This window comes from Vombatus ursinus, unplaced genomic scaffold (assembly GCF_900497805.2).
Source record: "Vombatus ursinus unplaced genomic scaffold, bare-nosed wombat genome assembly UNPS02014769.1, whole genome shotgun sequence".
NCBI lineage: Eukaryota > Metazoa > Chordata > Mammalia > Diprotodontia > Vombatidae > Vombatus > Vombatus ursinus.
This window is the reverse complement of record NW_020954547.1, coordinates 607,204-632,839: the sequence shown is the minus strand read 5'-3', so window position 1 is coordinate 632,839 and position 25,636 is coordinate 607,204.

The following is a 25,636-nucleotide window of genomic DNA, read 5'->3' as shown; positions in this document are numbered from 1 at the left end:
AATGGTTGCTCCCAGGTCCAAGGTGTTTACGAGGTAATTGCCTATCTTGATCTATTTCACAAGCCCTCATTTCTACTGAATCTCCCCAACTATGAACCTGAGTTCAAATCTGACATCAGACACTTATGGGCAAGTCACTTATCTTCTGCCTGTTTCCTCGTCTGTAAACTGGGGATATAATAGCACCTACTTCACAGGGGCTGCTGTGAGTATCATGAGATATTTGTGATGTACTTAGCACAGTGCCTGGCACACTGTAGGCACATAATAAATAGTTGCTCCCTTGTCCCTATACCAGAATGAAATGTGTGGTATCACAATAAAACAAAGGACATTTAATTATGTAGCAGCTGGGGTCCTCTCTTACTTATCGGCTCCTAGAATAGCTCCCTCCGTTTCAAGGTAGGTTATGGGTCAGCACCAGTGAAAGAAGGCACAAATATAGGGAGGGTTTGTGCTGTCTGAAACAGCATCAAAATCAATGACAGAAATGTATGTAAGGGCAAGAACGTGAAGCATGGGGACAGGGCAACATACACATCTGTTTCACCTCAGCTTTTGCTCCTTTGGTTTTATTTGCATGCTAATCAGGGAGGATCTTGGGAACAGAGAAAGCCTCCTTGCCCCATACCCTATAGAATTCCTATGAGGTTTTGGAGGGCAGAGTACAAAATGTTTGGGGGATACACACTTACAATCATGCATTTAAAAGAGTTAAAAAGGAATGCATTAAGCCCAAGACAAATTGTTATCTGACATGGGGAGTCAGCAGCAGGAGAAAGGTCTGTCAAAACACAAGTGTTAATCTTACCCGAAGGTGTTCTGTGGACTTTCGCTGGCTATTTGGCCAGGTATGTGGCAAATTGCTTTCAGCTACACAGTAATAGGATTGTAACTCAACCTTTCTGGGAGAAGCTTTTTCACCATTGCAGCCATTGGATGGTCACGGAGAGTAGCATTATCAATTCATTAAAAAATCAACAAGTATTTAGTAAGTACCGTATACTAGGTACCATGATAATAATAATGACAATAGCTAGCACTTATATGACACATTAAGACTTGCAAAGTGCCTTACAAATATTATCTCATTTATCCTCACAACAACCCTGGGAAATACATGCTGTTATTCCCATTTTATAGATGAGGAAACTGAGATAGCAGAGGTTTAGTAACTTGAGCAGGGTCAGCTAGTAAGTGCCTGAGTCTGTATTTGAACTCAGGTCTTACTGACTCCAGATTTAACTCTATCCACAATAGCAACTGGCTGTCTCCATCATGCTACGGATGCAAAAACAAAAGCAAACCAGTCCCCACCTCAAGGAACTTACATTCTAAGGACTATGGCTCTGATGAAGGTAAATGGCCCTAAAAAGACTGAATCTGATCAGATGAAAGCAGATTTTCTGTAACCTTGAGGCACTAGCAGAGACCCTACAAAAGAGACCCCTACAGCAGAGACCAGAAACACAATGCCCAGCAGACAGCAGCATAACTACCTTAGGGGTCTGGCAGCTCTACAGTATCAGAAGTATAACTTGCTCTAACCTTGTATGTGCCATGGTAACATTTGTAACTACATGTTCATCCTGTTTGATCAAATGATCAAAAGTATTCTTGGCATATACACCTTCTCCCCCAAGTGTAAACTGTGGGAGGGTTGGGTTCATGGATGCATGCATCTTTTCTTGTCATTGTATTTGCTATTTTTCTTTAACAATTTTTTTTTTTGCTTTTTGGTAAGGCGATCGCATGAAGTGACTTGCCCAGGGTTACACAGCTAGTTAAGTGTTAAATATTTGAGGCTAGATTTGAACTCAGGTCCTCCTGACTCCAAGGTCAGAGCTCTATTCACTGTGCCACCTAGTTGTCCCTTGATCAAACGTCTTTTGTTTAAACCAATTATTCTCTAAATAGAAACAGGAAACATTGGTGAAGACCCATGATCTATAGTCCTCAGTGAATGTTAACCAACTGAGTGCTTTTTTAAGACTACCTAGTCAATCTCCTCCACTATCTGTCTCCCTGAATTAAGATCCAGTTCTATAGATCAAACTATAGGTAGGGGTGAGTATTCATTTTAGTACACTTAGAAGTACACTAGATCCAATTCATACCAACTCACAAGAGTTAATAGCTTTACTTCAGAAATTGGCAAATGTTACAAATCAAGGCTTGATTTATTATTTTGTTTATTGTCTAGTCTTAAGAAAGTGATAGAAAAATTTAGATTAAATTTGCCTATACCTTAGGGATACAATATTTGGGATATAGTGTTCCTTGAGTTCATTGGAATATTGTGCATACTCCATGGGACCTGGAATATGGACATAGGAATGAAATTGCAAGATTCAGAAGTTAGGGATTTTGAAAGTCATCTAGTCCACCTGAAATTAATAGATGAAGCTCAGAGAAAGGAAATAAGTTGCCCAAGGCCCCACAAGTAGTAAGTGACAGAGCCAAGTTTGAAACCCACATCTTTCCCCTCCAAACTCATTGCTCTTTCCTCCACACCATATTGTGGCTTCTACAACACTTTAGCAATAGAGAAAAGCTAAGGAATAGACCAGGGGTGGGGAACCTGTGACCTCAAGGCCACATGTGGCCCTCTAGGTCCTCAAGTGTGGTCCTTTGACTGAATCCAAACTTCACAGAACAAATCCCCTTAATAAAAAGATTTGTTTTATAAAACTTGGACTTAGTCAAAAGACCTCACCCAAGGACCTAAAAGCCCACATGTGGCCTCTAGGTGAAGGTTCCCAACCCCTGGAATAGACATTTTCATCACACGCAACTATTAGGCAAAGTTACTAAAGGGAAAAAAAAAATCTTTCAGGATTGCTTATATAATTTTTGGAAATACTGTAGAGTTAGGGGAGATCCACAATTCTTATATTATACTTTCATAGTCCCAGATTCACTGAAAATAAAAGTTCCCCTAGAAAAAAAAATCTGAAGAAGTATGGACTAATAACTCCGTGACAGCTGATGCTATCCAAGGGCTAATACATATCTCCTGAGTAAAATAAACAAGTACCTTGGTATTATAAAATGAAATTCAGAAAAGGGAAAACCCTTGAAAAGTGTTTGGATGGATGTATTTGAAATGTTCTCAGTTCTTTGTTTTCTGTTACAAAATGAGATAATAAATCTGTTTGTCTGAGCATTCCCAAATAGGCTTATGATAATCAAAGAATCTGACAGTTACTTAAGAGGAGGGGAGGATAGTCAAATCTGCCCAATTTAACATTTACCCATCCAGCCTGTGAATTGTATTATTGTTGAAAAGTCATTAGAATATTGTCTTCATAGAAATAAACTTTGCCTGGGAATAGAAGTGGGATTCAATGCTTGCAAAATACAAATGTGTATGATGAAACATGGATGTCTCATCAGATTCTCTTTATAGACATAATTAAGTGAGCACAAAATAGTGTGTATTCATTCACTCAGTTGGCAAATACTTTTCAAGGGACTACTCTGTGCATTAAGGACTTCAGGGAATATAAAAATCAATGAGACATAGTTCTTTGCCCTCAAAGAGCTTACACTAACAGAGAAGGTGGATATATAAACAAAATAGCTAGAATATAAGATTTTCTTCCTGATAGCTTTCCCTAAATCTTGAAGAATGAAAATTCATCTGCTCCTATGATACTCAATAGAAACATAGATGACTCCCTTCCTTATCTAGATGTGAAAGTGCTTGGTAAATGGCAAGGACATTTGGTACTGGACAAACGTGAGTCTTACTAGAATGACAGTGATAATGAAGATTATAATATGTAGATTGTCCCAAGACTGGGGTGGGGATGAATGCCACAGGGGAGAGAGTACTGGACCTGAAATAAGGAAGACTTGAATTCAAATCTTACCTCCAGCACTAACTAGCTATGTGACCTTGGGCAAGTCACTTAAATGCCATCTGCCTCAGTTTCTTCAACTGTAAAATGGGGATAATAATACCACCTACCTTCCAGGGTTGTTGTGAGAATCAACTGAGACAATATTTGTAGAGCACTTGACACAGTGCCAGGTACATGGTAGGCACTACCTAAATGCCAGATATTATTAACTATTATTATACCCACGGGTGTGCTAGAGCCAATTCATTGTTGTTGTTCAGTCATTTTCAGTTGTGTCTGACTCTTCGTGACTCCGTTTGGGGTTTTCTTGGCAGAGATACTGGAGTGGTTTGTCATTTCCTTCTCCAGCTCATTTTACAGATGAGGAAACTGAGGCAAACAGGGTTAAGTAACTTGCCCAGGGTCACATAGTAAGTGTTTGAGGTGAGATTTGAACTCAGGAAGATGAATCTTTCTGACTCTAGGCCTGGTACTCTAGCCACTATGCCATATAGTCACTCATATTCATATTAGCTCCATAAAAGCCAATTATTAAATTTTCAGTGTGCTCATTTATACTTCAGGAATTGGCAAATACTACACATCAGGACTTGATTTATTGTTTTGTTGATTGTCTAGACCTTAAAGTGATGGAGAAAAAGATTGATAACGCAGATTAAATTTAAAAAGAGGAAGAGGAGGAGGATTAACACCTATATATTAAGGTTACTTCCAGGTTTTTTATTCTAAAATACATGCAAGTATACACAATATTCCTGGCGAATCAAATAGAATCATTCTTAAGGTATAGTAATAAGGGCAATTGCCCCCAGAAACGTGATAAATACCATAAGTACAAATAAAATGTCACAGGAGCAATTCACTTGAAGGTAGTGATTAGTTCTTTCTATTTCTATCCCTAGTGCCTTGCACATAGCAGGAATTAATAAGTGCTTATTTGATTTATTGGATATTGTTAGGAATATTCCGCCATCTTCTTCCCTAGGTTTCTCCAAATGAATTTATATTCCAAACTGAGGTTCCCCTTAGATGTTTGGTCTCGCATAATTGCAAGAAACTAAGTGTTTTCTGGATGTGGTTGGTTTTGTGTTTATTTACTCTCCTCTGTATAGTGATGGCTTTTCAGTGGCTGAACTTTTCTAGGAAACAGGAGAAATCAGTAAAGGTCCTTTTCTTTTTGTTCTATTCCATTTTTCATCACTTATAATTTTTTCTTTAACACATTGGATTGGTGCTTTTGTAAAAGTATGCAGTGTCTTCACTTTCATCTTTCATATTGTGTTCACTTTGACCTTTGCTGCACCAAGCTGATGATCTGATTGCATCATATAGTTGAATTGAAAATTATTCTGTTGGTAGCTAACCAGCTTTCCTTAGTTAAGATATAATTAACTGTGTTTTTGTGCTGTTTTGGTGCTCATCCCCTCCAGTGCCTTCTGATTCTCTTCTGGAAGAAAAGTTGTACATTCCAGCAAAAAAAGAGAGAGAGAGAGAGATTCAATTTGGATTCAGAGAACCTGAGGACTTAAGATAGTTGACATCTTGAATCTAATTGACTGGGAGAATGGTGATGCAGAATTGATTTAGGGGTGAGATAATCACTGATTATTTCAGTTTTAAATGAAGGTTTAAATATTCTAAAAGCTATCAGAGGGGGAAAAGCCCATATAAAATATATCAACCTGGCTTTTTGTGGGCCAAGAATGTTCTCTGGTTCTCTAGGAGCTGTGACTAAATCAAGCATAGTAGTGTGTGGTTATGTCGATTAGTCAAACCTGACTCTTTGTGACCCAGTTTGTGGTTTTCTTGGCAAAGATACTGGAGCAATTTGTCATTTCCTACTGCACCTCATTTCACAGATAAAGAAACTGAGGCAAACAGGGTTAAATGACTTGCCCAGGGTTATAGAGCTAAGTAAATGTCTGAGGTCAGGTTTGAACTCAGGTCCTCCTAACTCCAGGCCTGGCACCCTATCCACTGTGCCACTCAGGGGCTGCTTGACAACTCTAGGAGAAATGCCAGTAGCAGAATAGAGGTCTATACATAATGTTCGTCAATCTAACCAAGGCCTTCGATACTTTCAGTTGTGAGGGCCTATGGAAGACCATGGCAAAATTTGGTTGGCCAAAAAAGTTCATCAGTATTGTATTCCAATTTCATGATGGCATGCTTATACAGGTTCTGGATAATGGACAGAGCTCTCACACTTTCCCAGTCATCAGTGGAGTGAAGCAGGGATGTGTTCTTGCTCCTATGCTTTTAAGTAGGATGTTTTCAGCAATGTTGTCAGATGCATTCAATGAGGAGAAAAATGGCATCAAGGTCAACTACCACACTGACAGGAAATAATTTAACACGTAAAGGCTACAAGCAAAGACTAAAGTGAAGGGAAAGTAGGTATGTAACTTTTTGTTTGCTGATGATTGTGTACTCAGTGCAGCCTCTGCTGCTGAGATGCAACAAAGTATGAATTGATTCTCTGCTACTTGTGCTAATTTTGGCCTGAAAATTAACACCAAGAAAACAGAGGTTCTCCACTAGCCAATACCACACAATCCATATGTGGAACCCTCGATTACAACAACTGGAGAAATTTTGAAGGCTATAGATAAGTTCACTTACCTTAGCAGTAAGTACTTTCCAGGGATGTCCACATAAATGATGAGGTTGACTCATGCATTGCCAGAGCTAGCTCAGTATTTGGGAGGCTCTGAAGGAAAGTGTGGGAGAGAAGAAGTATTAGACTAGCCACCAAACTGAAGGTCTACAGAGTCATTGTGCTGACCTCATTGTTGTATGACTGTGAAACCTGGACAGTATACCAGTGCCATACCAGGAACCTGAATCACTTCCATTTGAATTGTCTTAGGAAGATTCTGAAGATCACCTGAAAAGATAAGGTACCAGACATTGAGGTCCTTTCTTGAGCTGAACTGCCAAGCATTCAAACTCTACTGCAGAGAGTGTAACTCTGATGGGTTGGCCACATTGTTCGAATGCCAAAAATCTGTTTGCCTAAAAGACTATTTTATGGAGAACTCTCACAAGACAGGCACTCACATGGTGATCAGAAGAAGCAATACAAGGACTGTTTCAAGGTCTCTCTAAAGAACTTGGGTATGAAGACATGGGAGACAATGACACAGGCTCATCCAGGATGGGGTGCGCACATCAAAGAAAGCACCATGCTCTTTAAGCAAAGCAGAATTGTGGTAGCTCAAAAGAAACATAGAGGCACAAATTTAGAGACCTCTCCCTCCCAAATGGTTCGTGCCTGACCTGTTGTAGAGCCTTCTGAGCTCATATTGGTATGATCAAAAATAGCCAGACACACTATACATTGATGTCAATAACATGATGTCATTTTGGTCCTCTTTGAACATGAAGAGTAACCAACAACCTCTGCCTCCAGATGTGGTGGAGTCATGGCCTGGGATAACAGCACATAGGGTTAACTAATGGTAGAACACTCGGTTGCTTTACTTCTGGCTTACTAGGCAAATGCAACCAATGCAACACAGTAAAATAGAAAGAGTGTTGGGTTTACAGTTGGAATTTGAATCCTTATTCCTTATTGCTGTCTGTGTTAACAGAATCACAGAATTTGAAAGTCAGAAGAGACCTCAGCAGCCATCTACTCCAAGACACAAATGAAAAGAATGCTTCCTTTAACCTATCTGACAAATGGCCATGCAGCCCCCATTGGAGACTCCCAAGGAGAGGGAATCTGGAACCTTTCATGGTATCCCATTCCATAGCTCAAATTATTAAAGTTTTCCTGATGAGTCTAAATTTGCTTGCTTGGACAACTCGTTCAATCTCCCTAGGTCTGTTACCTCAGTTGTAAAATGAAATAATTGGACTAGATGGTCTTTAAGGTCCCTTTTAGCCCAAAATCTATGATCTCACCACCCTATGGGAATAAGCTGCTGAGAAAAGCTCTGTTATACACCCCATCCCCCAGCTCATCTGGCCTGCTGGACCTTGTGGACAATGATCAGGGCTGCGTCACTCAATACTCATAATTACCATCCCTGATCCAAAACTGAGAGGTCATTTCTTAAAGAAAGAAAGATTTTTTATAAATGGACCCATATCATTCAACCCAAGTCAGAAGCCCAATTTCCTTAGAAGACCAAATCCTGCCACAGAGAATGCAGAATTAGGGCATTTAACTTTCTACTTTAAAGCAGCGCTTTCCCACACAATCAGGACATGTGTAATCCGATAAAAAGGGCTTAAAATTTCTACAGTGTATTCTGATGGGAGCCACTTTACTGTGACAGGCTGCTGTATTACACGCATGAGGCCCTGAAGGTGCTCACCACTAAGGATTAGGCAACTCTTCTGCTGGCTCATAAACTTTCATTTTTTTAAAGGTGTGTGGGAGTGGGGAGGGGAGGCTATAATGGAGATTATGGGAACAGATATAATGGAGACAAATCATATCCATTAAAATGCTATGGGGGGTAGGGGAAGAAGGAACTAAGAGACCCCAAATGCTTTTTTAATAAGAGAATGGCCTGCTGGAATATAATGTTAGAAACCTTGAACCATTTTAAAAAATTCCTAAATTGGCATAAGGATGACTTAATATTAGCCTAGCATTCTCAGGTCATTTTCTTAGTGAAAGCATTTAAAAAGCAGGAACTAACTAATCTTTACAGGCTTTTCCACCCCCAACCCCAATCAATTAAGTGAGGTTGGGGATTCATGTAAGAGAATCGGGCTTCCAGGCCCTGTGCCTCTTTTGGTCTCATTGTTGGGCAAGTAATAAATCCGACTGTAAAGTGATTTGTAAAAAGTGCCATATAAATGTCAGAAGCCAGTAGGAGTATTGGTGTCGATGATTGTAATAATCATAATAATGATGATAATAAATACTCCTATTCTTCCTACCCCTAGCTCTAGATATGTTGCCTTTCTGCTGAGAGATTAAAGATAAAAACCACCCAAGGGTGAAATGGGACTGCCCTGAGCCCTAAAGTCTCTGAATTAAGAGACCATTGAGGTTGTACTGATCCCTCACTGAGAGAAGCAGACAGCCCCTGGGCACTATTTGGCATCTGGTGAAAAGTTCCCACTGCCATCACCCTAGTTCAGGACCCTATGCTCTCATACCAAGATGATTGCTATAGTCTCCCAATTGAGCTGCCTGCCTCCAGGCTCATCACCACCCCACATGCACACTCCAACCCATCTGGAATACGACTGTTGGATTCATCTTTTTAAATTCAACTCTAATTATGTAATCTGTCTAATCCAAAACTTTCAAGGGCTCTCAAAAACTACAGTATATAGCCCAGAACCTGACCTCCCAAAGAGAGTGACCATAATTGTAAGTGTCTTCAAAACCATCCCATGAGATGACTTAAAAGAATTGGGAACTATCAACCTAAAGAAGAGGACATAGGGGAGATATGATAGCTTTCACCAAATATTTGAAGGGCTGCTATGTACAAGAGGGCAGAACAAGGAGCCATAGCTAGAAGCTTTAGAGAAGCAGATAGATGTAGGCTTGCTAGAAGGAATGAATTTTCTAATCAGCAGAGCACGCCAAGAAATAGAATGGGCCACCTTGGGAGGGACTGAGTTCCTCCTTATTTGAAGTCTTCAAACAAGGTTTTCCACTTGAAGGGAATGTTGTAAATGGAATTACTACTAGAGTAAAAGCTGGGTAGTCTCTAAGGTTCTTTTCAATTCTATGATTCCACAATGCCTATATATATGTAATACATATGGTATTGTGGGAGTATACAATCAGCTGCCGTGTTGTACACCTGAAAACCCTCCCAGGACTCAGCTGTGTACCAGGACTGCTAATTATCCACTGAGTCTGCCCCATATAGTGTAGTTTCTAGTTTCTTAAATCCTTTAGGGCAGGGGTTCTTAAGCTTTTTTTTTTTCTGTCATGAACACTTTTGGAAGTCTGGTAAAGCCTATGGGCTCCTCAAGATGTTAAATGCATAAAATAAAATACATAAAATTACAAAGGAAACCAATCACATTGATATAGTTATCAAAGTATTTTTTTAACCAAGATCATAAATCCCAGGTTAAGAACCCCTGCTCTAGAAGTGTGTGTGTGTGTGTGTGTCCATGTGTGTGTATTGATTTTTCAGTTCTACGCCCACTCACTGGCCATCTTCCTCCCTTCCCTTCATGAGTACAGTCAACAAAATGTCACTAGGAAGGAATGGTTGCCTTAATAAGCACTTTGATCAGATTTGATAGAAAAGTAATAAAATGTAATTAATAGACATATGTATTTCAGAAGGAGCAAACATTCCAGTTGTCCCCGTTCCAATGAGGTAATATGTCACTCCTACTGAATTTTAGATTGAGATATTCATCATCAGGAAGCTGACCATGGGGTGAAGAATTCTTTGACTTTCAAAACCCGTGAATCAAAGAAAAATATAAATCACTCTCAGTCTCTTCAGAAGGCAGTTAGATGGATCAGTGGTTAAAGCACTGAGGCTGGAGTCAGGGAGACCTGAGTTCAAATACTAGCTGTGTCATCCTAGGAAAATCACTTAACACTTGCCTTCTGTTTGCCTTATTCCACTGGAGAAGGAAGTGGCAAACTGCTCTAGGATCTTTACCAAGAAAACCCCGTGGATAGTATATTATGGTCCACAGGGTCACAAAGAGTCAGATATGACTGATTAACTGAACAGCAGCAGTCTCTTCCAGTTGTGAAATGGCTGTAGCAAATAGGAGGAAAAGAATACAGGGGATATTAATAATTATGTAGTTTGAAAATGGTCTATAGGTACTAAGAAATAGCAAGTTCCTCCCTCTTCTTCCTCATTCATTCCTAATATATTCTTTTTTCCCTTCTTTTTTTTATATTCTTAAATCAAATGAAACAACAAAACTCTACCCAGGCCCTAAATCTATCTTTATTTGCTCCACTTTGACACTTGAAAACAATGAGATTTTGGGGTGATAAGGTTTTCTTCTCCCTCTATTAGCATGTAATCATCATTTATTCACTTTACATTTATTCACTTTTCCTGTCTTTTGTGTTTGTGTTTATTCTAATTAGCTCCGTTTTTATCAATAAATATTCAAAGAAGTTATCAATTTTGTCAAAATATTATCACTTTCTCTTTAGAGCTATACTTTTTTTTGCAGAGTAGATTATTCTTTGTTAAAAACTTTTTTTTTCTTTTGCCTTTTGGTATATCATATTCTAAGCATTCTGTTCTGTTAAAGTAATTGCAACATAATTTTATTTGACCCTCACTGGTTACTTGATCTCCTTTTCCCTGATTGCTCCAAGTATGTTTTATCTGACCTAGAAGTTCTAGACTTTGGCTATGACATTTCTAAGGATGTACAATTAGGCTTTTCCTTCAGGAGGTGACCCATGGATTCTTCCTGTTTTCACTTCGCCTTCTGATTCAAGTTTCTGAGTTCTTTTCTTATAGATTATTAAATATGGTATTCGGAAACCATATTCAGAAATATGGTATTCAGAGTCACGAGACTCACAGAGATACTTGGCAGAAATGACACAACAGAAACAACACTGATGAGTGCATTAGAAATGGAATGACCAGCAGAAAGCAGTAGAGAGCAATACAGTATCACCAAAAGATATCAGCAGTTCTGCAGGGTTGCAGGTGTGAGTTGCCCCAGTTACACATGCACCCTCCCAAGACATTTCCCCAATTTTCCCTTGACTGAAGATGCTTTTGGTATGTGTATCTTCACATATGTTCTCTAGCCTCTTAACTTCTTTATGTGTATGTGCCCCACCCCACAATTCATTTTGCCATATGGGTTACTTCCATCACTGGTAGTGTCATAACCTGTGAGGATGTTCACTATAAATGTTTATGAAGAGGGTTGAGTATCTTTTCTTGTCACTTTCTTTGCTATATTATTTAATTAAATGTCTTTGACTTTAGATCATAAACCCTTTGGGTTTATGTCCTCTGATTGATCAAGTAAAAATGAACAAATTAGTGGAAATTCCTGAGCTATGATGTTGAGTAGTCACTCATCCACAAAATACTGCAAACCTGTAATAACTTTTCTGAAGTCTTATGGAGATGGAGAAGGAAAAGAGAGGGAAGTACAATTCAATGATAGTAAGCATAAGAAAGTAACAGGATTTTATCCCTAGGGCTGGAAGGATTCTTAGATGCCATCTAGTCCAACCCCCTTATTTTAAAGATGAGGAAACAGAGACCCAGAGAGGTTAAGTGATTAACCCAAAGTCACACAAGTAGGTAGCTTTTTTTCTTCTGTGCATTATGAGGCTATTCAGGAGTGAGTCCAAATTTATTCCACAAGGCTGAAAGAGGAAGAGAGACCCCGTTGGAAATATAGTACTGAGCGTTGTCCCATTACACTCATCCTAGAAATCTAAGCCTCAAATGCCCTCTTCAGCTTTACCAACAGTGACAGATTTCCTCATGACCAGTTTTGGTCTTTGTATTGAATCTCTAGCATGAATGTGGAGGTGGGCCAGTGGGGGAGGGGCTGGAGAGGGGTTGGAGGGGCCTCACATAGCTTTTCAGACTGTCGATGCTAGCATTTTAGCTAGTTCCTCCCTGCAGCTAGTCCCTGTCCACTATGCACTCCTGTTTGAAGTCCAACTGCTCTGTCATCCACCTGGGACATAACCCAGGATAGTGTGTAAAATTCGCCAACTGCCTGTTTAACCAAAGGCTGAACATTTGTCCCACTCAAATATAGCAACCTGTGGTAATGACCTTAGTAAGGAAACCCCTTGGCCCAGAAAGTGATCAGACAAGAAGAATGTGTTTCCGTCCTCTAAACAGCCAGAAGCTAACTTACCTCAAGAAATTTTCTGTGACTTTCTTTTCCTGATTTTTAAACAAATTATTTTTGACAGTTAAGTTGGTTGATGCTTCTCACGTAAAGTTCATGCCAGAAATATCTAACACCTGCTGGGGGAAAATCTCTCAAGAGGACAACACAGTGAGGCTCTGAACACAAGGTGTCAAAGGATGGACAGCCTTGGTTCACATTCTCCACACCTGTCTCCCCTGGAAAGGAGAATTCTGTGATGGCTTTGGCCTTGGTAAAGGTGAGAGAGCTGACCCTGGAGGGCAGTCTTGTGCTAACCTACCTGAAAGCCACAGTCTTGTTCCATTCAAAGTAATCTACACTGAGCTCTCCAAGCCTGACTGACTAAAGGAAATTCAATCCAATTTAATGGATGATTTGACAGTGGAAAATTGAGGGAAGCAAGAAATGATACATGCTAGATCTTGGCCCAGGAGAAACAGAAAGGGTCTGGTGCCAGTCAGTCACTTAACAGATGGGAAGTCTTCCATGGGGGAGGGCTGGAATCATTCCTTCAATTCAGTTCAGTTTAACAGACATTAATTCAGTGTCTCTTATGTCCAAGGCACTGGGATTATGAAGACAACAAATGAAACTCCCTGTCCCCAAGAAGCTTCTATTTTACCAAAGAGATACATTGTATACAGGAATTATCGATCACCTTGTGTTCCTCTGTATGCACTCTGCATTCTAGTCAAACTGGCCTACTTTTTATACCCTATATAAGCCATTCTAGTGCCTGCCTCATTTCCTCATCTGTAAAATGGGCTGGAAAATAAAATGTCAAATCATTACCATTATATCAAAGATATATAATCAATATGTAATAATATATTTAATAATCAATATATAATAATAATATATTTAATAATATATAATCAATATATATAATATATAATCATATAATATCAAAAAAATTATCATTGCAAAAACAAACAAACAAGCAAACAAAAAACCCAAATGGGGTCATGGAGAGTTGGACAGGACTGAAATGACTGAACAACAAAAGTGACTTCCACTTCATGAAACTAGGTGGTGCCATGGTAAACAAAGCCCTGAGACTGGAGTCAGGAAGACCACAGTTCATACTCAGCCTTAGATACCTCCTAGTTGGGTGATCCTAGGCAAGTCACTTACCCACTCTCTGCCTCAGTTTCCCTATTTGAAAAAAATGGAAGAATTTGGGCTGGGGCGGAGCCAAGATGGCAGAAGGAAAACAGTGACTGTCTTGAGCTCTCTCCCAAAGCCCTCCAAATACCTAAAAAAATGTCTCTAAACAAATTCTAAAGCAGCAGAACCCACAAAAAGACAGAGTGAAACAAATTTCCAGCCAAAGATGGCCTGGATAGTTGATCAGAAAGATATATCTTGCCAGGCGGGGAGAGGAGTGCAGTTTGGCATGGGTGTGCAGGCCGCAGTGACCCTGCAGCAGGCCTCAGAGTACTGAATCACTGGTAGTTGTGGTGGTTTCCAGACTTCTCAACCCATGAACGCCAAAGACAACTTAGAAGGTCAGTGGGATAAGTCTGTGACTGTGGTGAGAGATAGAAGCTAGGTCTTCTACCTGGGGCAGCGGTTGCCTCCTGAGCTTCCAGCCCACAGACTGAGGGGGAATCTAGTGGCTGATCAGAGGGGGATTGCAGGGATCTCTTTGCCAGTGCTGAGGCAGGAATCTCTTGCTTTGCCCGTGCTTGGATCTGGGTCACAGTTCTGAGGGGCGGTCCTGGGGTGAGGAGGTGGTGGAGCTTGTTGTGGTGGTGGAGAGGAAACACCCTGCCCTTTATCATAGCACCTTGGAAGAACTGAAAATTTTAAGGTCCCTAGAAGTATCTCTGAAAATGGCTGTACAAACCCCCAAAGCTTGGGACAGTACATTCTCCACATTGGAAGCAGACTTTTACCTTGACAAAGAGTTTAAAACTCAAGTAATTGGTTGGGATCATGAGTAAGCAGCTCAAAAGAAGTCAGACTATATTATCTTACTTTGGTGACAAAGAAGATCAAAAAATACAACCAGAAGAAGACAACAAAGCCAAAGCTCCTACATCCAAAGCCTCCAAGAAGAATATGAATCAGTCCCAGGCCTCGGAAGAGCTCAAAAGGGATTTTGAGAAGCAAGTAAGAGAAGTAGAGGAAAAACTGGGAAGAGAAATGAGAGTGATGCAAGAAAATCATGAAAAACAAGTCAGCAGCTTGCTGAAGGAGACCCAAAAAAATACTGAAGAAAATAACACCTTAAAAAATAACCTAATCCAAATGGCAAAAGAGGTCCAAAAAGCCAATGAGGAGAAGAATGCCCTAAAAAGCAAAATTGGCCAAATGGAAAAGGAAGTCCAAAAGATTACTGAAGAAATTACTTCCTTAAAAATTAGAATAGAGCAATTGGAAGCTAGTGACTTTATGAGAAATCAAGACACTGTAAAATAAATCCAAAAGAATGAAAAATTAGAAAACAATGTGGCATATCTCATTGGAAAAACAACTGACCTGGAAAATACATCCAGGAGAGAGAATTTAAAAATTATTGAACTATCTGAAAGCCATGATCAAAAAAAGAACCTAAACATCATCTTTCAAGAAATTATCCAGGAAAACTGCCCTGATATTTTAGAACCAGAAGGCAAAATAGAAATGGAAAGAATCCACCAATCTCCTCCTGAAAGAGATCTCCAAAGGAAAACTCCCAGGATTATTGTAGCCAAATTCCAGAATTCCCAGGTCAAGGAGAAAATATTACAAGCAGCCAGAAAGAAACAGTTCAAGTATTATGGAAACACAATCAGGATAACACAAGATTTAGCTGCTTCTATATTAAGGGACTGCAGGGCATGGAATATAATATTCCAGAGAGGAAAGGAGATAGGATTACAACCAAGAATCACCTACCCAGCAAAACTGAGTATAATTCTTCAGTGGAAAAAATGGTCATTCAGTGAAATAGGGGACTTTCAAGCATTCTTGATGAAAAGACCAGAGTTGAATAGAAAATTTGATTTTCAAATACAAGACTTGAGTGGAACATGAAGAGGTAAACAGGAAAGAGAAAATCATAAGAGACTTATTAAGGTTGAACTGTTTATATTCCTGCATGGAAAGATGATATTTGTAGCTCATGAGACCTTTGTCAGTATTAGGGTAGTTGGAGGGGAAAAAATTATATGTATGTATGTATAGACATAGATAGATAGATAGAGGGCACAGGGTGAGTTGAAAATGAAGGAGTCGTATCTGGAGAATAAAATTAAGGGGTGAGAGAGGAATATACTAGGAGAAGGAGAAAGGGAGAGGTAGAATGGGGTAAATTATCCCACAAAAAAAAACAGAAAAGAAAAGGCTCTTACAGTGGAGGGGAAATGGGGGAAGGTGAGAGGGAATGAGTGAATCTTATTCTCATAGGATTTGATTTTAGGAGGGAATAACATACACACTCAATTGGGTGTGGAAATATGTCTTACCCTACAGGAAAATAGAGGGGAAGGGGACAAGAGAGTAGGGGAATGATAAAGAGGAGGGCAGACTTGGAAAAGGAGTAATCAGAAGCAAATACTTCTGAGGACGGACAGGGTCAAAAGAAAGAATAGAATAAATGGATGGGCAGGATAAGATTAAGGGAAATAGAGTTAGTTTTTCACAGCATGTCTACTATGGAAGTGTTTGGCATAACTGCACATATATAACTTATATTTGGTTGCTTGCCTTATCAATGAGGGTGAGTGGAGAAGGAGGAAGGGACAAAATTTGGAACACAAAGTTTTAAAACACATGTTTTAAAAACACATGTTTAAAAAAAAATGTTTTCACATGCAACTGGGAAATAAGAAATACAGGAAATGGGGTACAGGAATCCATCCGGCCCTACAGGAAAATAGAAGGGGAAGGGGATAAGGGAAGGGGGGAGAGACAGAAGGGAAGGCAGACAAGGGGAAGGGGTATTTAGAATGCACGCTATCTTGGGGTGGGGGGAGGGGCAAGTGGGGTGAAAATTTGGAACTCAAAATCTTATGGAAGTAAATGTTGAAAACAAAAAAATAAATAAAAATTGCCATAAATTTTAAAAAAAAAGAAAAAATATAAAAATGGAGATAATAGCCCCGACGTTCTAGGGTTGTTGTAAGGATGAAATATGTAAAGTGCTTTGCAAACCTTAAAGTACTACGTAAATGCTAGCTATCATCATCATCATCACCATGTATCTTTGCACATGCTATGCATGTCACTCAACCTCTGTCTCTCTCTGAACCTCAAGTTGAGACAGGGAGGTGTCACAGTGGTTAGTGTTTTGGACTTGGAGTTAGGAAAAGTTCAAATCCTGCCTCATTCACTTCCCAGATGTGTGACCCTGGACAAGTTACTTGCCCACTCTTTTAGCCTCAGTTTCCTCATCTGTACAATGGGGATAATAATAGCACCTACTTCCCAGGGTCATTATGAGGATCAAATGCAATAACATAAGTAAAGTGTCTTGACAATCTTAAAATGCTTTATAAATACTAGCTATGATTGTTGTTGTTATTATTACTACTGCTCAACCATCAATGGGGTTGATAATCATATTCTCTCTCTTTCCCTGATTGGAAGAAAGCATTTTTTTATTCTAATGTGCAATAGAAATTGAAGTTGCTATCATTCAATCCAATCCTCTCTTTTCTTATACACATCAGAAGCTTATGTTTAGCAACAAGCTCAATAATCTCTTTTTTTTAAAATCCACAGATCCTGATACCCTTTATGTTACCATTGAACACTGCTCCTTTAAAAAATAAAAGACTCTAACCAGACACTGATTAAAAAAAAAAAAACCTCCCACTTAATAAGATTCCTTTTATAATAGCACACCCTATCTCTTGCTCTCCATCTTCATGCCCTAAAGCAGTTTTCAAAAGCTCAGACCTCCAGGGAGGGAACTGGGCCAAATTTCCCTCCTCCAGATGGGCCACTATGGTGGTCTTCCTTGCATCCCAAGTAAATTGACCCAATGGGATCTTTTCTTACTCAAATTTGTACTTGTCATTTGCTTCTGTGGCCTTGGAAGAATATTTCCAACATTCCTCCGAGAGTCAGATTAGGAGAGACTTGATGAACTTTTGCGGGGGGCTGCAAAATGACCATGCTGTAGTGTGTGCCCTGCCAGAACCTGAGGGGGCCAAGGGAAGTAGGGTCAAGTGTTCCCTCCTCCTCACCTACTACATTCCCTGGCCTGAGGAAATATTGCAGGAGAGGCTAGGCATGAGTGGGTATTGACAAAAGTGTTGCTGCTGGCCCCCAGGGTTGTGAGCTTTTCTTCCCTTCATCCTCTTTGGATAGGTACAAAGGGGCTGAGGCCACAGTGTGAGGAAAATACTGCATATCACCTTTTGAGCTGTAGGCACATCACGGAATGGTTTCTCTAGTCAGTTACTTAACAGAGGGGTAGCAAGACTGAGTGTGGGATGAGGCTGCCTTAAAAGCAGAGAGGAAAACAGAGCAACTGGGGAAAGCAAGCTGCCTAAGGCTGGGGCAATAGCAGGCAGTAAAAAGAAACAACAGATGATGTGATCTCTGGCTGTCTACTCCCACTCCACCCCCTCCACCAAACTACAAGTGACTTCTCTCTCCTGGAAACTCTCATCACACTTTGGATCTGAGATGTGCACTTTGGGTAATGGGATTTGGAGCTGGAAAGGACCTTGGACAGATCTCCAAGTTCAACCTTTCATTTATAAACTAACCCAGAGGTTACAGGCACTTATCCAAAGTCACCCAACAAGGAGCAACTAGTAGAGGCAAGATATGAACTCAGTGACCTCTGACTCCATGACTAGCCCTTTTTCCACTATGATAGGTTCTCTCCACTTATCATATTCTAATTTGTTGTATACATTTTTGTGTATCTTTCATCTCCATTTAATTATGGATTCTTGAAGGGGAAAAGTTATCTATTCTTTATATTCCTCATTGGCTTGCTTATCATAGGCCCTTTATTTTTAATTGAATGGAATGGATGAATGGATGGAACTGAATTGAATTGAATCACAAAGATTCACCTTGGGTATCCATTAGTAGAATCACAGGGTCACAGGATCATAGTTGTCAAGATCCAAGGGACCTCAAAGGCTATCCAGTCTAGCCTCTTCATTTGCCAGATGAGAAACCCCAGGTTGAAGGTTAAGTGATTTGCCCAAGGTCATATAAGGTAATAAGAGTCAGAACTCAGGTCCTAGTAGATTTACTGTGGATGAAGAAAAATGAGTAGCTCCCTCTCGTTCTGGAATGCCGGGGTTCTTAATATGACCAAAGCACTGGGGAAACACACATGGGAGCATGTTTAAGTAGAATGGCTTGCAATCATCTCCACTTACTGCAGTTTGCTCATTTTCATTTTGTAACAGTATAGAAAAAACATTCACCCCCAGGGATAGCACAGCCGCAAAGTCCCTTGCAATGGCAGACAGAACAGTATCCAGAATTCATGCACTATTAAACCAGAGGACAGGGAGAGAGGAGAGAAGTATGAGAGAAATCAAACTTAGGACATAGTTCATTTTGCTGAAATGTCACTCTTTATTCTACCTGCTAAAGAAATATATACAAATAGATAATAAAGAATTGATAATGCTATGGATGATTGGTGATCATATATTTGTCTCCCTTTTTATAGTGATGTCCCCAGCATTTAGCACTGTGCTTGGCACATCATCAGTGCTTAATAAATGCTTATTTTTTCACTTGTTCACAGATTTGCAACTAGAGGTCATCGAATCCAACCCTCTCATCTTATAGATAAGGGAAGTAAGGTCCAGAGAGCTTCACTGATTTGTACATTGTCATATAGGTTTTAAGTAGTTGAGGAAGGATGTCAAGCCAGGTTCTATGACTCTAAATTCAGTGGATGACGATGATGATGATGATGATGATGATGATGATGATGATGATGATGATGATGATGATAAAGATGATGATGGTGGTGGGGATGTTTAAATGATTCTGGAAATGTTTTGTCTTGGGCTTTGACTGTGGTGATACTGGAATTCTCCATGCACATCATTTGCAGAAACTACAAATATGTTGGTGTTTCATATTTAAATGTTGCTTTTGACTTTTGTTTTTCTTTTCCTCTGAGAATTCTTTATTGATCAGATCAAGATCATTGTTAATATAAATATGGAAGGCCCACATCCCAATTAATATAAACAATTAATTGGCTCAGGATTCTCTAATTAATCAATAAAAGATATAAACTAGATGCAAACAAATATTTTATCAGCTTTGGAGGAACAAAGTTCTTTGATCATTCGATAAAGATGACTGACATCACAAAGCAAAAAAATCTTATGATTGTTAGAAATAATCAGGCATACCTCTGGGCCTATATATATAAAACATGACAAGTCAGTTCAGAATAAAGCAGTCCATGATTCTTCTTTTGCAACATTACTAATGTGGAAATATGTTTAACATAATTGTGTATGTATAACCTGTATCAGATTGCTTGCTATCTTGGAGAGTGGGGAGGGAAGGGAAGGAAGGAGAAAAATTTGGAACTCAAGATCTTACAAAAATGAATGTTGAAAACTATCTTTACATGTAATTGGAAAAAATACTATTAAGTAAAAAAAATGCAACAAAACAAAAACTCTTAATTTAATAAAACTAATAAGAAAACAGAAAAAAAGAATAAAGTAGTCCAGGAGCAAAGCAATTATGTTTCTAATATCAGGAGTGCCTTGAGTAGGTAGCCTCTTACGTTTGCGTCAGAGGGCATCAAGGGGGAAGATTAAGATTGAGCAGAGAGAAAGTGTTATACTTTTCAGAGAGAGAGAGAGACAGAGAGAGAATCACTTCCAGGGAAAAATAAAAACAAAACAGAACAAAAATGTATGTTGTAATTTCCAAGGCACATTGTAGCAATTCCAACAACAAGCAATAGATTCTGGAAGCTGCCAAGATAAAGACCTTCAAATGTAAAGTAGAGGAAATTTGAAAACACAAGATTATTTTGCACTAGCCATAAACTGCAGAAAGGAATGGGATAATGTGTTTTGAAGAACAAATTATCTCAAGATAAAACCCAGGGTGACATGCTCTGCAAACCTGAGTGTAATTATCAATGAAAAAGATTTTCAATAAAAAAGAGGAATTTGAAAGATTTCTATAAAAAAATAAAAACCAGACAAGCAGATTATTTGATTTATAAATGCCTCAAATGATTGAAAAATTAAGAAAGATAAATAAAACTACTAAGGAAAACATAAATAATGAAATAAATTATTTCATCTCTGTAGATTATTAAAAGAGAAAAAACTAGGAAGAGAAAGATGCTTACAGGATTAAAAAGTAAATAGAGGAATCATTAAGAGATTTTTTTTTCTAAAGGTACACAAATGATAAAAGATGAAAGCAGAAGTTAAAAAATAGGACAATTGAAGATGAAGGTCCTAAAATATCATGGACTAAAGTTCATAAACCTTCTCATCCCTCAATGAATTGATGTATTTTTTAGGCCTAAACTGCAATGGAAGAATGCATTAAAATTGAAAGAGAAAGTAGAAGACAGAGGGAAATGTGTGATGTACCATATTCAAATAGATGATAAACAATGAAGGGAAAAATAATTCCTGTAATCTCTGAGCAAGAAGAAGAGTTATAGGAGTATGAGTGAGGTGGCAAAAGGAGACTTGAAACAAGTGAGGGGAAAGGAGGAGAGAGTTCTAGTTTCAGTGGTGGGGTCCCACTGAAGAACACTCTTATGAGGGAGAGATGGGAACTGTACAATTAGTGAAATCCACATGGATTTGACGCTTGAAGAGAATGCTTCCTTTGAGGAAGGCATGTGTCTCCATTGGCAATATCCTGTTTCAAGAAAAGGGAAATAAGAGATCCTAGGTGCAACTAGACTGCAGAAGGGTAGAAGGACATGGATCAAGGGGAAAGATTCTATAGCAAATGAGAATGAATATGATCATGGGGAGGGCAGGGGGTAGAATTGAATCATACAACAAAGAATACAAGGAAAGTTCTACCAAGGAGTAATAATTCTGTCCTCACTATCTTCTGCATGAATTAATGCTTTTAACAGTGAGGCAAAACAGAAAGGAAAATAAGGAGAGGGTTCAAGAACTATAAGGCAAATAAAAAATAATTTTTTACAAAAAGAAACCCAAAATTGGTACTTCAGAAGTTTTAATTCCATGGGGAAAATAAAGAGAATAAAGAAGAAATAGGTTGCTATTCATAGCATAGTCTTCAGACCATAAATTAAAGAATAAAAGCTTAGAATAGAAAGGTGGAAAAGAAATAATTAAGAGAACAAGGTAAGGAAATCCTTTTCAGAAAAAAGGCAAAGAAAAATTTTAAGTTGGATGGGAGGATATTAGGGGGTGATTTTAACCATCTACTTAAGAGAAAAAGAGGGGAAGAATTTAATAAATAAAATTTAATAAATAAATTTAATAAAGAAAAATTTAATAAAGAAAATGTAATAAAGAAAAAAGAAAATATATCAATGGTAAGTAATAATTGGTTGTGCTGATATTTTCCTCTTTTTTTCTTTTTTTCTTTTTTAATATTTAAAAATACTATTTGTTATATGAGATTGCTCTCTGGGAGGGAAAGAAGGAGTGATACTAGGGAAAACTATGATGATACAAAGAAAGGAAATCAATAAAAAAGTTTAAGTTAAGTAAAGCTTAAAAACTAAGGAAAGGGGTTACAAATAATAAGATGGATGGAGGGTGAAGGGAAAAGAACCTGTGGGAAGAGGGTAGTTTTAAGATAGATTAAGTAAAAATGACTGTTGGAACAAAGGACCATCTTAAAGGGGGGGAAGTAACAACAACAAATATTAGAGGAAGAAAACACAAATCTTTCATAACTGAAAGGTGAATGCATTAAACAATCTAAGAAAATGAAAGTGACAGATTGAATAAGAATACAAAATCCCACAATTTATGGCCTAAAAGATTTAGTAATAAACTGATTAAAAATGAAGGACTTAATTTAAATTTATTATGCATCATGTAAATCCAAAATGGTAGGAATTATAATCAAGTGATGAGATAAATCAGAAATAAAAATATGAAATATAAATAAAGCTAAACAAGGAAATTACATTATGCTTAAAGGAACCATAGACAACAAGTCAGTATTAACATTAAAGTGATATGCATCTAAATTCATAAATGAAAAATAACTGAATTACAAACAGACATAGATAATAACAATAATAGTAGGAGACTTTGATGTTTCTTTCTCAGATTTGGATAAAGTAACAGAAAGATATGCAAAAGAGAAAATATGGAATTGAACAAATTACTAGAGAAAACAGAGTCAGAAGACATGCTTTTTTCTAAGTAGGACACTAAACCATATGTGCATTTCTTAGGAACATATGGAAGTTTTACAAAAATTGACCATGTATTAGGGCACTAAGAAATGTCAAATGAAAGAAAAAAAGAACAAATAGTAAAAACATCCTTTACAAACCATAATGCAATAAAAATAATAATTAGTTCTGGGAGCTCAAACAAAAGAAACAGACCCAAATGGAGATATAATAATGAAAAACCAAATAAGTGTGTAAGAACAAATCATAGGAGCTATTCATAATGAAGTTAAAATGAGACAACAGTACTCTACAACTTCAGATATAGTAGTGCTCAGGAGGGAAATTACATCCCCAAATTCATTCATTAATAAAATAGTAACAAAAGAACTTAAATGAACTAAATACGCATTTTGAAAAATAAAAAACTCAATAAATAAAAAAGGCACAAAAGTGAAGATAATTGAAACTAGAGGAAAAATTAGATAAATTGGAAACCAACAAAGACTACAGAAATAAAAAGTAAAACTAAAAGATAGTCCTTTGAAAAAGCTAACAAAACTGATAAGTCTTTAGCCAACTTGATTAACAAGAAAAGGGAATACTGGGGGCAGCTAGGTGACAGAGAGGATAGAGCAACAGCCCTGGAGTCAGGAGGACCTGAGTTCAAATCCAGACCTCAGGCCAAACACTTGACACTTACTAGCTGTGTTACCCTGGGCAAGTCACTTAACCCCAATTGCCTAAAAAAAGAAAAAAGAAAAAAAAAGGGAATACCAAATGAACAATGTAAAATCATTACAAAACCAGAAGTAATATAGAAAGAATTATGAGAACCTACTATTCACAGTTATAGCACTCAAACTAATAGAAAAAGAGATAGATATCTTAAATATTCCACATTCAAAAAAGGAAATAGAACTAGATCTAAAGAACTACCAAAACAAACCAAAAAAACCTCCTAGTTCTGATGGATTAACAGGAGAATTCAGTGAAACATTTAAAGAAAAATTAATATCAGTATCAAACAACTATTTTACAAAATTTAATACTTTTACAAGTATTAATTACTTGCAATTCATTATTACAAGAATAATTACAAAACATTCTACCAGATTCCTTTTGTGAGATAAATATAATCCTAATACCCAAATCAGGGGAGGGTAAAGCACAGAAAGAGAACTGTAGTCCAATATCATTAATGAATATTTATTTGAAAATGTGAAATAAAATCCTTTCAGATTGTATGCAATTCATCCAAGAAGTCATTAATTATGACCAAGTTGAATTTATACTAGGTATAGAAGGATGGTTCAATATTAGGGGGGAAATCAACATAATTAAAAACAAAATCACATGACAATTTCACTAGATGCTTGAAAACCCTTTGAAAAAAATACAACACTCATTTATGCTAATAACAAAACAAAATAAAGCCTTACAAAACATAAGCATTAAAGAATTTTTAATACCATAAAAAGTATCTATCTTCCATAATTAGCAATCATCGTATGCAATGTGGATACATTAGAAACTTTCCCGATAAATGCAATAGTAAAGCAAGGATGCTCACTTCTTTCTGCTATTATTTGATGTAGTTCTAGAAATGTTAGCAATAGTAATAACAAAAGAGAAACAAATTAATGATATAGAGTCAAATAGGAGATATAATTTAATTTACAGTTTTAATGCTATAGCAATCAAACTACCAAATAAACACTTTATAGAACTCAATAACAATAAAATTCATTTGTAGGGATAAAAATCCAGAACATCAAGAGAAATTGTGATTGGTAGAGCACTTATAGACATCAAAATATATTATAAAGCAATGGTCATGAAAATGATTTGGTATTGGTGAAAGGAGAGAAATAGATTTTTTTAAAAAGACTAGGCAAGAGAGAATCAGAAACAATGAAACTCAATAACTCAGTATTTAATAAACCCCCAAACATAAGTTATCTAAGAAATAACTCCCTATTTCAAAAGAACTTCTAGGAAAACTGGAAAGCAGTCTGGCACAAATTAGGCTTAGAGCACCTTATTCCATAATGAATCAGAATGGACACATGATCTTCATGGAACATCATGGATCATAAACAAACTAGAAGAAAAATAGGTCATATAGTTATGGATAGGATATGTATTCTTAATCAAAAAAGGGATAAAAGCAATTACGAAAGGTAAGATAATTATTTTGTTACTATATGATGGAAAATATTCTACACAACCAAAATTAAGATAAGGGAAACAGTTGAATGGGGGAAAAAATCTGTATATCAATTTTTTTTCAGATAAGGGTTTTGATATCTTAAACATATAGACAACTAAAACACACACATATGTGTATGTAAATATATACGTGTGTATGTATAGTCAAGATCCATTCCACAATAGTCAGAAGATATGAACAAATAGTTCTCAAAAGAATTGCAAACTATTATTAACAACCACATAAAAATACTCCCAACTGCTAATAAATGAAATAAAAATCAAAGCCACCCAGAGGTTCCACTTTATACTCAGAAAATTATCAAAGATCACAAAAGTATAAAATTATCAATGTTGTAGAGAATGTAGGAAGATCATTCAGCTAGTTAGTACATTGCTTGAATTAGTACAACCATTTTGAAAGGTGACTGGG